At 44.2% G+C, this 12906-nt stretch overlaps 1 non-coding gene across 1 annotated transcript; it reads right to left on the reverse strand.

The window, feature by feature from the left end:
* Nucleotides 1-673: 673 nt before the first annotated feature.
* LOC126482501 (5S ribosomal RNA) lies at nt 674-792 on the reverse strand. Its single transcript, XR_007587660.1, has one exon. It is a non-coding gene; the product is annotated as a 5S ribosomal RNA (ribosomal RNA).
* Nucleotides 793-12906: the final 12114 nt, after the last annotated feature.

Consider the following 12906-nt stretch of genomic DNA (forward strand, 5'->3'; position numbering starts at 1 on the left):
ACGTTTGGAACGCGGATTTACTGCAAACTTCGTACACTCGCAGTACTCCATTAGGACAACAAAATGTGTAAGCAGTAGCGCGTACTTATCAAGCGTTATTGAGAAAATCGCAAGCTAATTTCGGTCGTCGAATATATACCCGTGCGTGGCCACTTATACCACGAAGCGCCGGCAGCCGAGTGGTTAGCGTTCAAGCCCCGTGGTCGCTGAATTGAGTCCAGCTCGTCACGCACAAGCATACATTTTCAGTATCACTTCATGAGTTTGGCCGTTTACTAGTCGGTAGTTATGGATATTATATTATTTGTGATAATAAAAATTTGTAGACTGCCAAATAACATTGTAAATTTAATAAAAGTTCATCCGATTACACGTATTTTTCCCATTACATCAATTAGAATATAAATACTAAAGAAAATGATTGTGTTAAAAATTTAAAAAAACTGACGAACGGGACTTGATCCAGCGATCCAGCGATTACGAAGCTTGAACGCTGACCACTTTTTTTTAAGTCTCATTTTGCTCTATATTGGTCAATGAATTTGTTCGTGGCGGACGTCCGATGACAGCTGTTCAGGTTCTTTGTTGATCCGTACACTCAGTTTTTTATTACAGAGGGTAGCTAACCCTCCAACCGAGCACGCTGAGCTACCGTGCCGGCAAAAGGAAGGGGAGCCAACAGCACCCGGTGTTCCCAGGCGGTCACCCATCCAAGTACTAACTGGGCCCGATGTTGCTTAACTTCGGTGATAGGACGACAACCGGTGTATTCAACATGGTATGGCCGTTGGAAAAACTCTCTCCACTGCACCAGCTGTACAGCAGACCACTCTGCTGCCGGCGCTTCGCGGTAAAAACAGCCACGCACAGGACCGAAATTATCTTGCGATTTTCTCAATAACGCTTGAGAAGTACGCGCTACTGCTTACACATTTTGTTGTCCTCGGGAAGTACTACGAGTGTACGTAGTTTGCAGTAAATCCGCGTTCCAAACGTCGTGGCTTCCCCTTGTGAGACATTTCCGGCCGTGAAAGTTTACATTTTACAATTAGACGCCTCTGCGGTGAAACGTACGACGCATGGAAGGTCGCCATAATAAGAAAGTGCAGCTTTGGTGTTCCCTCATATGTCTGCCTCGTTGCAGAGCAGTCAGTGTTATTCCTATGTTCTTGAGGATTAAGCGAACATGGAGCTCGACCAACGCGTAGTGGATTTTCAAACGGACGGAAGAGGTCCTACTAGGAGAGCGGATTGCACTATACTGTTAGGGAGCGTATGTTGACAACGTCTAGTAGACAGAAGAAGAAATTTGATAATTAGCAGCCTAATCATACGATCCGCCACTTAGATGCTTCCTACAAGGTTATCAATTTACCTGGACATTCAAGCTGTTTGGGTACTGACTCGCATAATGCCTCCATAAAGTAATTTTACTGAGGGTGAGAAGAATACCTCGAAATGCCCGAATGAGGACGATTGTATTATCACTCTCCCCCCCGACAAGAGAAATGCGATGGTTGTTTTGAGTGTGACCGACTATCATAGCAAGATTAAAGACTTATTAAATTTGCAGACATGTAGGAAGCTGAGTAAAGACCTCACTTACAGAGTTGTTAGAACTGTTACGCGGTTGACAAAGAAGTCCTCTATCGAACAGAGCGTTGAGAAAAGTCTGTCCAATTCAGCCGCGCTGCCACCTAGACTTGGATTGCCGAAGGTGGACTCACATGTGCCACTAAGAACCACAGTGTGTGCCATTGGTTCGCCCAAGTATTCGATTGCCAAGTTCTTGACAATATTATTGCCACAGTATGTGCGCCGATCGCATTCCTATACGAAGAACTCGCCACTTTTCATCAGAAAATTAAATGGCATAGTGGTCTAGCCCGATGACATATAATTAAGTTTTGACGTGACGTCTCTGTTTACTACGGTTTCGATGGATGAGGTACAGCAACACCTGTTTCGAATTTTTCCTCCTGATACCGCAGACCATTTTAATTATTGCCTCACGAGCACGTAATTCAAACGGAACGATGAGTTACATGAACAGACTGAAAGCGTAGCTGTGAATAGCCTCTTAAGCCCAGTAAAGCGAATTTCTTTAGGAAAAAGTTCGAGGAGTAGGCACTGAGAAGCAGTCACTGGAAACTGCCAACTACAAACCGAATATCTGGTTTCGTTACATGAATGATACGAATCACCTTGAAGAAAATGACTTATTGATACATAACCAACACGGATTCATAAAATATCGTTCTTGTGCAACACAGCTAGCTCTTTATTCCCATGAAGTAATGAGTGCTGTCGACAAGAGATCTCGGATCGATTCCATATTCCTAGATTTCCAGAAAGCTTTTGATACCATTCTTCACAATCGACTATTAATCACATTGCATGCATATGGAGTATCGTCTCAGTTGTGTGACTGGATTCGTGATTTCCTCTCAGAGAGGTCACAGTTCGTAGTGATAGAAGGTAAATCATCGAGTAGAACAGAAGTGATATCTGGCGTTCCGCAAGGTAGTCTCATGGGCCCTCTGCTGTTCCTGATTTATATAAATGATCTAGGTGATAATCTGAGCAGCCCCCTTAGCTTGTTTGTAGATGACGCTGTAATTTACCGTCTAGTAAAATCACCAGACGATCAACTCCAATTACAAAATGATCCAGAGAGAATTTCTGCATGGTGCGAAAAGTGTCAATTGGCACTAAACAAAGAAAAGTGCGAGGTCATCCACATGAGTACTAAAAGAAATCCGATAAATTTTGGGTATACGATAAATCGCACAAATCTAAGGGCTGTCAATTCGACTAAATACCTTGGAATTACAATTATGAGCAACTTAAATTGGAAAAACCACATAAATAATATTGTGGGGAAGGCGAAACAAAGACTACGCTTTGTTGGCAGAACAATTAGAAGATGCGACAAACCCACTAAAGAGACATCTACATTACGCTTGTCCGTCGTCTGCTGGAAAATTGCTGCGAGGTGTGGGATCGTTACCAGGTGAGGTTGACGAAGGACATCGAAAAAGTGCAACGAAGGGCAGCTCATTTCGTGTTACCGCGAAATAGGGGTGAGAGTGTCACTGATATGATACGCGAGTTGGAGTGGCAGTGACTGAAACAAGGCGGTTTTCTTTGCGGCGAGATCATTTACGAAATTTCAATCACCAACTTTCCCTTCCGAATGCGAAAATATTTTGTTGACACCCATCTACGAAGGGAGAAATGATCATAATAATAAAATAAGAGAAATCAGAGATCGAATGGAAAGATTTTGGTGTTCCTTTTTCCCACGCCCTATTCGAGAGTGGAATGGTAGAGAAGTAGTATGAAAATGGTTCGATGAACCCTCTGCCAGGCACTTAAGTGTGAATTGCAGAGTAACCATGTAGATGTAGATGTAGAAGTATCGTGGAGACTTGGCAGAGAGGAACCAGCTCGTTTTCACAAGCATCTCAACGGGACTGATCCGAAGATTCTTTTTACCATGGAGGAGGCGGCAGGCGGAAGATTAAATTTTCCTGATCTGCTAGTTTTCAAGAAGGAAGATGGTAGCTTCGGCCATACAGTTTACCGAACACCCACGCACACAGACCGTTGCCTACACTGGGGCTCGAACCACCACCAGTAACAAAAGCAAGGCATCGTAAAAACCTTGGCGGGTAGAGCAAGGAACATCCGCGAACCAGAGCTATCTGATGCGGAGTTAAAAAATCTCACAAATGCATTGCTCAAGAATGGTTGGTTATTTATACGCTCAGGTAAAAAGAGCGTTAAGATCACCGCCCAAAAATCATAGCAACCGCCTGTGAAATCGAAAGTTTTCCTATCTTTGATTATAGGCGTTACTGACCGTATAAGAAAAATCTTGAAAACACAGGACCTCACCAGAGTGATACGAATCACTTCACTTGGGCCAAGAATGATTTCAAACCGCTGGAAAAAGAAGGAATTTATACAACTTCATGTAGTCCAAAAGAACTGTCAAAAAACGACTATGAGAGCACAAGGACAATTGTGGAAGTAAGGAGACTGATACATCAGCTGTTGTGGAACATGCTTTGCAGTCAGGAGTCCACCACAAACATTTTGATGGGACTCGAGTACCGGAACCCACAAGCACATACCATGAAAGGCTACACAGAGACGCCGTGGAGATTGTTACCAATGCGAAGGAGGAGGGCGTGAATTCGAATGACATCTGGATACCGGTGCTGGAGCAAATGCGTACCAGTCTTCCACCAAGGGGTGACAGCAACAGCGGACGTTGGCAGCCGATTACGGATAAATTGCACTCGGGTATTCAAGACATGTGGCTTCTCGCCATTGCGTGGGATCGCATCTAAACAGAATTTTGTTGCAGTCAGTAGCGAGCCAGGGTGTGAATGAGACACTCAAAGAAGTTACGATCCCCCCTGAAAACGTCCTTCCTAGATATGGACGAAGCATTGGGTTTTAATGTGAAATCCATCCGAACAAGGCATAAAGCCCGGAACATTTTATTAATTGTGATATTTCCTGCCGTGAAAGTTCACATTTTTGCAAACAGGATATGGACTTGGTAAAATCCATATTACACTAAAAATGAAACTGGGTAAAGGAATTATACGAGATTTGAAAATGTAACGTAATCATTGATTTTCTTGGAAGCAATATAAGATGTTTACTGCAACATCCCATTCGCATATTCATTGAGAAAAGGAAATACTATCTGTTCTTCTCTGTAAGCGACCTTTTCTCTCTCTTTTATTATGATTATTCCTATGTGAGATTTACAATGGCGTCAGCAGATTCGTCGCACAACCATCCTCGAGTATCTGGAATCTAATAAGATCCAAACAAAGAATAGTATAAAGGCAGAAACTTACTAGCTCAACAGGCAAAAATCAGAGATGTAGATTATGAGAATTTCTCTGAGAACAGGGAGCTATGCCAGATGAAAAAAAAAAAAAAAAAAAAACTTCCGTCTGTCACAAAATGAATGCTATACAGGCACAGACGAAATAGATATTTGTTTAGTAACGGTAGTTTTGCACAGAGTTAAAAGATTATGCTACCGATACGAAGAAAATAGAAGGAAAGATATTCTCAAATTGAAGGAAACAGCTGTTAAAGACAAGACGAGAAGATTCTCATAGGAGGAACACGTGAAAATGTGGTAAATGAAACGTGTGAGAACGTTTCGTATGTGTTGCTGGTTTAGTTGTAATGAATGTTCTAATGATTTTAGTAATTGTTTTCTTCTTCGTTGTAAGACACCTATCAAAGATAGAGCTATAAAGGCTTTGTTATTGTACACGATTAAGAAAATAATCTCCAATTATTAACGCCTCTTTTTTAACTGTTTTGTTAGTTGAGAATGATCAACGGAAGTCCATGTTGTTGATTTCTGGCGGTAATTAGTTCGACGTAAATAATTTGTTTATTTTTATGGAAACGTCATTGATGTACTTCTACATTCTCGTTAAACAAAGATGGGATTCAGTAGCGGAGAAGCTCATACAGGTATATAGTTAGCTTTATTCATGTCTACCGATGACCGTTGAAGCAGCTTACTATCGACATTAGCTCCGATGTGAGAATATTTATTTAAAACATCATTTCATAGCTTATTAGCATTAATATCTGTTAAAGACAAAATGAGATTTTACATATCTGCCCAAACCTGTTATTATTTACCTCCTTGTTTAAGTAAGATGTCCCGTACTTCCGAGGCCTTTAATGTCTCTTGCGAATGCTGTTTCCCGAGTGACTAGAGCTTTCCAAATTCCTAATTAACGATATATTCTTTGATGTTCTTTTGCTGTGATGCCTGTGGCCTTACATGTTCTCTTGCATACTTCTTTTGTTTTCGCTGTGTGTGATAACAGCGGTTTACGTTTCAGCGTTCAAATCATGGTTTATTATTTGCGAAAATTTATGCTTTCCTTACTAGCTCTTCAGGCGAGTTTATTGTGCGTTATCAAGCCCAGCGAAGATTTTCGTAATGTAGCTTATCTTTTTTGCAATAGCATTTCGAAGGCCACCCATGTGCTCCGCGTGGAAAATTTTAGAAACCAAAGTCCCTGCGCCTTACAATATTGCTTAACACATGTGGCATTTCATCACCCATTGTCTTAGTGTCAAATTCGGATTCTTATCAAGGAACGATTAGCTTGTTTTTAAGGGGGTATATCTGGAGCTCATAATGCCTTGTCTAATCTCTCTTTCATCCTCGAGAACATCTGTTATCATGCTTCCGAAGTACTTCGGTTGACATATATTGTGCTTCTGTTGTTCGGTGACTGATCGGTGTTAAGGTGCTTATCTTTCCAAAACGCTGTTGGCTTAGTTTGTATAGCACAGATATTGGTGCCATCTATACTTTTTTAACCCACATTCGACTGAGCTCCTCATGGGAGCTTTCAGTGAGGTCGTAGAGGATCAAGTACGCCAGATAATACTGACATTTCGCTTGACTTTCACTCCCACTTTAGAAACGTATACGGCTTCATTGAGAATATCGTCAGTGGGGCGCACTGGAGAAAGTACATGACAGGCTGCTCATTCGATAGGAAGTTCCGTGTAGCCAACTATGTCAACCGTTAATCACACCAAATGTTTTATACGCTAATAAAACACGTTTCTCATTTATTTGGCCACTACGCTTTTTGCTGGTTCACACCATCATCTTCATATGGACAATTGTTTAGTTACATAGCTGGTGTTAATGAAGAGCACAGACGCCTTTTTACAGCAACGTAGGCAGTGTACGTTATGTTGCGTCTTTTTCTGATGATAAAAATTGTATTTTAGGTAACGTACTTTTCAAAGTTAAGAAAACGTCAATTTGTGACAGTAAATTCTACTTATAGGAGTAGCAGTATCGTAAAAACTCTGAATACTGCTACTTGTACATCCTCTCCACTTTACATTATGTTTACAATATCACTACAGAGATGTTTAGATATGCTTGCTTACACTGGATGTAAAGATAATTGAAGGGTGCAATAGTTGGAGCTTGGTTATTAGTTACTCTACATCGCCATTCAATTGTTCCATTAAATGGTTATATATATAAATATCTTTTTCTTTCATTCTAGAAGTATGAATTGGCTGCAACAGAATATGAACATGTGCACAATTCAGATATTGTAAAGGACGGTTGTTCCTACATAAAAAACATGTTTTCCTTGAATTTTAAAAACATGTGTGGACTGCAACAATTCTGGGGATGCCTACACATCGATTATTATTTCAAATGCTGATATGTAAAAAAAGGTTACAACAGATCATATATATATATATATATATATATATATATATATATATATATATATATATATATACTCCTGGAAATGGAAAAAAGAACACATTGACACCAGTGTGTCAGACCCACCATACTTGCTCCGGACACTGCGAGAGGGCTGTACAAGCAATGATCACACGCACGGCACAGCGGACACACCAGGAACCGCGGTGTTGGCCGTCGAATGGCGCTAACTGCGCAGCATTTGTGCACCGCCGCCGTCAGTGTCAGCCAGTTTGCCGTGGCATACGGAGCTCCATCGCAGTCTTTAACACTGGTAGCATGCCGCGACAGCGTGGACGTGAACCGTATGTGCAGTTGACGGACTTTGAGCGAGGGCGTACAGTGGGCATGCGGGAGGCCGGGTGGACGTACCGCCGAATTGCTCAACACGTGGGGCGTGAGGTCTCCACAGTACATCGATGTTGTCGCCAGTGGTCGGCGGAAGGTGCACGTGCCCGTCGACCTGGGACCGGACCGCAGCGACGCACGGATGCACGCCAAGACCGTAGGATCCTACGCAGTGCCGTAGGGCACCGCACCGCCACTTCCCAGCAAATTAGGGACACTGTTGCTCCTGGGGTATCGGCGAGGACCATTCGCAACCGTCTCCATGAAGCTGGGCTACGGTCCCGCACACCGTTAGGCCGTCTTCCGCTCACGCCCCAACATCGTGCCGCCCGCCTCCAGTGGTGTCGCGACAGGCGTGAATGGAGGGACGAATGGAGACGTGTCGTCTTCAGCGATGAGAGTCGCTTCTGCCTTGGTGCCAATGATGGTCATATGCGTGTTTGGCGCCGTGCAGGTGAGCGCCACAATCAGGACTGCATACGACCGAGGCACACAGGGCCAACACCCGGCATCATGGTGTGGGGAGCGATCTCCTACACTGGCCGTACACCACTGGTGATCGTCGAGGGGACACTGAATAGTGCACGCTACATCCAAACCGTCATCGAACCCATCGTTCTACCATTCCTAGACCGGCAAGGGAACTTGCTGTTCCAACAGGACAATGCACGTCCGCATGTATCCCGTGCCACCCAACGTGCTCTAGAAGGTGTAAGTCAACTACCCTGGCCAGCAAGATCTCCGGATCTGTCCCCCATTGAGCATGTTTGGGACTGGATGAAGCGTCGTCTCACGCGGTCTGCACGTCCAGCACGAACGCTGGTCCAACTGAGGCGCCAGGTGGAAATGGCATGGCAAGCCGTTCCACAGGACTACATCCAGCATCTCTACGATCGTCTCCATGGGAGAATAGCAGCCTGCATTGCTGCGAAAGGTGGATATACACTGTACTAGTGCCGACATTGTGCATGCTCTGTTGCCTGTGTCTATGTGCCTGTGGTTCTGTCAGTGTGATCATGTGATGTATCTGACCCCAGGAATGTGTCAATAAAGTTTCCCCTTCCTGGGACAATGAATTCACGGTGTTCTTATTTCAATTTCCAGGAGTGTATATATATATTAGCTTGAACTTATTCGTAAATGTACGTGAATGATTACATAAAGTGGGGTGCATTGAAATTGTAAATTATGATAGTGCTTTAGACACTTTATCAAAGCTTTTAAAAAATTTGATTGAATCTGTTTCATTACTGTCGTGTCCGCCGCCTTGGCTGAGTAATCAGCACGTCTGACTGCCATACAGTGGACGCGAGTTCGATTCCCGGACGTGTTGGAGATTTTCTCTGCTTGGAGATTGGGTGTCGTGTTGTCCTCATTATCATTTCATCATCAACGATACGCAAGCTCCCCAATGTGGCGCCAACTGAGAAGACTTGCACCTTAGCGGCCAAATTTGCCCAGATGGGGATTCCCAGCCATCAGTGCCGTATGTTCATTTTCATTACTGTAATTGAGAAGATTTCCCCGAGTTTCTTTCTGTGGGTATGGATTTCTATTTCTTCGTACAGAAGCATCCTGCGTCTCTTGTTCAGTGTGTCTAATATCTTAAAGTTTCTCTGTACACTATCAAAAGGATTTCCTGTATCTTTAATATGAGATACTATGGGAGATTTGTGTCGATATTGTATCGGAAGGCGTTGGTGTGTTCTTTGAATCTGGTGTTGAAGTTGCGACCTGTTTTACCTATGTACTGGGCTGGACATTTACTATACTACTGGCCATTAAAATTCCTACACCATGAAGATGACGTGCTACAGACGCGAAATTTAACCGACAGGAAGTAGATGCTGTGATATGCAAATGATTAGCTTTTCAGAGCATTCACACAACGTTGGCGCCGATGGCGACACCTAGAACGTGCTGACAAGAGGAAAGTTTCCAACCAATTTCTTATACACAGACAGCAGTTGACCGGCGTTGCCTGGTGTAACGTTGTTGTGATGCCTCGTGTAAGGAGGAGAATTGCGTACCATCACATTTGAGACTTTGATAAAGGTCGGATTGTAGCCTATCGCGATTGCGGTTTATCGTATCGCGACGTTGCTGCTCGCGTTGCTCTAGATCCAATGACTGTTAGCAAAATATGGAATCGATGGGTTCAGGAGGGTACGCCGTGCTGGGACCCAATGGCCTCGTATCACTAGCAGTCGAGATGACAGGCATCTTATCCGCATGGCTGTAACGGATCGTGCAGTCACGTCTCGATCCCTGAGTCGACAGATGGGGACGTCTGCAAGACAACAACCATCTACACGAAGAGTTCGACGACGTTTGCAGCAGCACGGACTATCAGCTCGGAGACCATGGCTGCGGTTACCACTGACGCTGCATCACAGACAGGAGCGCCTGCGATGGTGCACCCAACGACGAACTTGGGTGCACGAATGGCAAAACGTCATTTTTTCGGATGAATCCAGGTTCTGTTTACAGCATCGTGATGGTCGCATCCGTGTTTGGCGACATCGCGGTGAACGCACATTGGAAGCGTGTATTTGTCACCGCCATACTGGCGTGTCACCCAGCGTGATGGTATGGGGTGCCATTTACACGTCTCGGTCACTTTGAACAGTGGACGTTACATTTCAGATGTGTTACGCCCCGTGGCTCTACCCTTCATTCGATCCCTGCAAAACCCTACATTTCGGCAGGATAATGCACGACCGCATGTTGCTGGTCCTGTATGGGCCTTTCTGGATACAGAAAATGTTCGACTGCTGCCCTGGCCACCACATTCTCCATATCTCTCACGAATTGAAAACGTCTAGTCAATGGTGGCCGAGCAACCGGCTCGTCACAATACACCAGTCACTACTCTTGATGAACTGTGGTTCAAATGGCTCTTAGCACTATGCGACTTAACTTCTGAGGTCATCAGTCGCCTAGAACTTAGAACTAATTAAACCTAACTAACCTAATGACATCACACACATCCATGCCCGAGGCAGGATTCGAACCTGCGACCGTAGCGGTCGCTCGGCCCCAGACTGTAGCGCCTAGAACCGCACGGCCACTCCGGCCGGCGATGAACTGTGGTATCGTGTTGAAGCTGCATGGGCAGCTGTACCTGTGCACGCCATCCAAGCAATGTTTGACTCAATGCCCAGGCGTATCAAGGTCGTTATTACGACCAGAGGTGGTTGTTCTAGGTACTGATTTCTCAGGATCTATGCACCCAATTTGCGTGAAAATGTAATCACATTTCAGTTCTAGTATAATATATCTGTCCAATGAATACCCATTTATCATCTGCATTTCTTCTTGGTGTAGCAATTTTAATGGACAGTAATGGACAGTAGTGGACATATGATTTTTACATGCCAGGTGATGAAAATTTATCTTGACTGTTTTTAGGTTATGAGGTAGATTGTGGCAAACTCAGTTGTTTGTTTGGTATGCAATTCTTATTTTGTGTCGTTTCAAGACATTCATAATTTTTTGGGATGTATTACCGAGGAAAGGTATGCATGTTGTTAGTTTACATGCCTGGTTCTTTATGAATATTTCGTTCATTTCCTTTTTTATTTTAACTAAATTGTCTTTTAGCGTGGGTTCATAACTATTAATTGCATCTGTTTGTTTTATGATTCTTTTTTTATTATTGAGATTCTCATCATTTTTAGAGCTCTGTGAATCACCGAGTGGTATGCTGCTAGCTTTTGCGTTGTGAAGTGGCGGGAGGAAGCATGTACGTTTATGTCTGTGGTGATTTGTTCCTGTAAATTTGGAGGACATACTTGTCATCTCCCTTGTAAATGGCTAATAATGGAAGTTTGTGGAATTATTTATTTTATTTGGTTCAAATGGCTCTGAGCACTACGGGACTTAACATCTGTGGTCATCAGTCCCCTAGAACTTAGAACTACTTAAACCTAACCAACCTAAGGACATCACACACATCCATGCCCGAGGCAGGATTCGAACCTGCGACCGTAGCAGTCCCGCGGTTCCGGAATGAGCGCCTAGAACCGCTAGTTTATTTTATTTCATTTAGGGGCAAAATAAAAAGTGACTGCCGCAGAAAGCAATTTTATTTGTGTTTATCAACAGACCTAGAATGGACGAAATATTCAAATGTTCGGCATACTATTTTAAATACTGTTGGTATCTCAACTGCTTGTCATAGAGAATCTGGACCAGCTTTAAGCGTTTTACTAGGTCAAAAGTCTTTTCATACACTCATCACACGTGTGTTGTGTCTGTTTCAGAATGTACACCATGACGTTGTCTGTGAACGCACGCACGGTTATCATGAGCGCTACGTACAGGCAGGGACACAATAGAGACGTCTGTGGAACAGTAGAGTGAATATCCTTCATGCCACGAGGGACAATCACAACCAGTGATCAGGTCCGCATCGGCACATTCGGTCAGAAAGCTTGTGAGTCAGTCGATTGTTCGACGTGTGCACTGGAGTCAAAATGATGTGGTGCGGACATGGAAGTGGTTGTAGTTGACCTGTAATGTTGAGGACTCTCACCACACAGGGCGTCCACGTTCGACAGCTGCACAGAACGATCGATATCCATTTCCTTTAAGTGAAAGCACCCATGGTTCAAATGGCTCTGAGCACTATGGGACTCAACTGCTGTGGTCATCAGTCCCCTAGAACTTAGAATTACTTAAACCTAACTAACCTAAGGACATCACACACATCCATGCCCGAGGCAGGATTCGAACCTGCGACCGTAGCAGTCGCACGGTTCCGGACTGTGCGCCTAGAACCGCGAGATCACCGCGGCCGGCCAAAAGCACCCATGAACTGAGTGCTCCAGTACTGCGTTCGACACATACAGGACGTCATGTATCGCATCAAATGGTTAGGAGACGACTGCATGATGCAAATCTCCATTTCCGACGACCATGGAGAGTACCACTTCGTAAACCAAATAACTGTTACAGATGGTCAAGAAATCTTGCAGAACAGACACCGAAGAATTGGCGTTGGTTTTTGCTGATGGGCGAAACTCGGATCTGTTTGCAGACAACGTGTTTGGAGGCAACTCGTTTCGAGGCAACGTGTATGGGGGTAGCGTGTTTGGGATGGGGGCAGCGAGTTTGCGATGGCGGCAGCTTGTTTGGGATGGGGGGCAGCTTGTTTGGGATGAGGGCAGCAAGTTTGCGATGGCGGCAGCTTGTTTGGGATGGGGGCAGCGTGTTTGGGATGGGGGCAGCGTGTTTGGGATGGGGGCAGCGTG

This window comes from Schistocerca serialis, chromosome 5 (genome assembly GCF_023864345.2).
Source record: "Schistocerca serialis cubense isolate TAMUIC-IGC-003099 chromosome 5, iqSchSeri2.2, whole genome shotgun sequence".
NCBI classification, from domain to species: Eukaryota; Metazoa; Arthropoda; class Insecta; order Orthoptera; family Acrididae; genus Schistocerca; species Schistocerca serialis.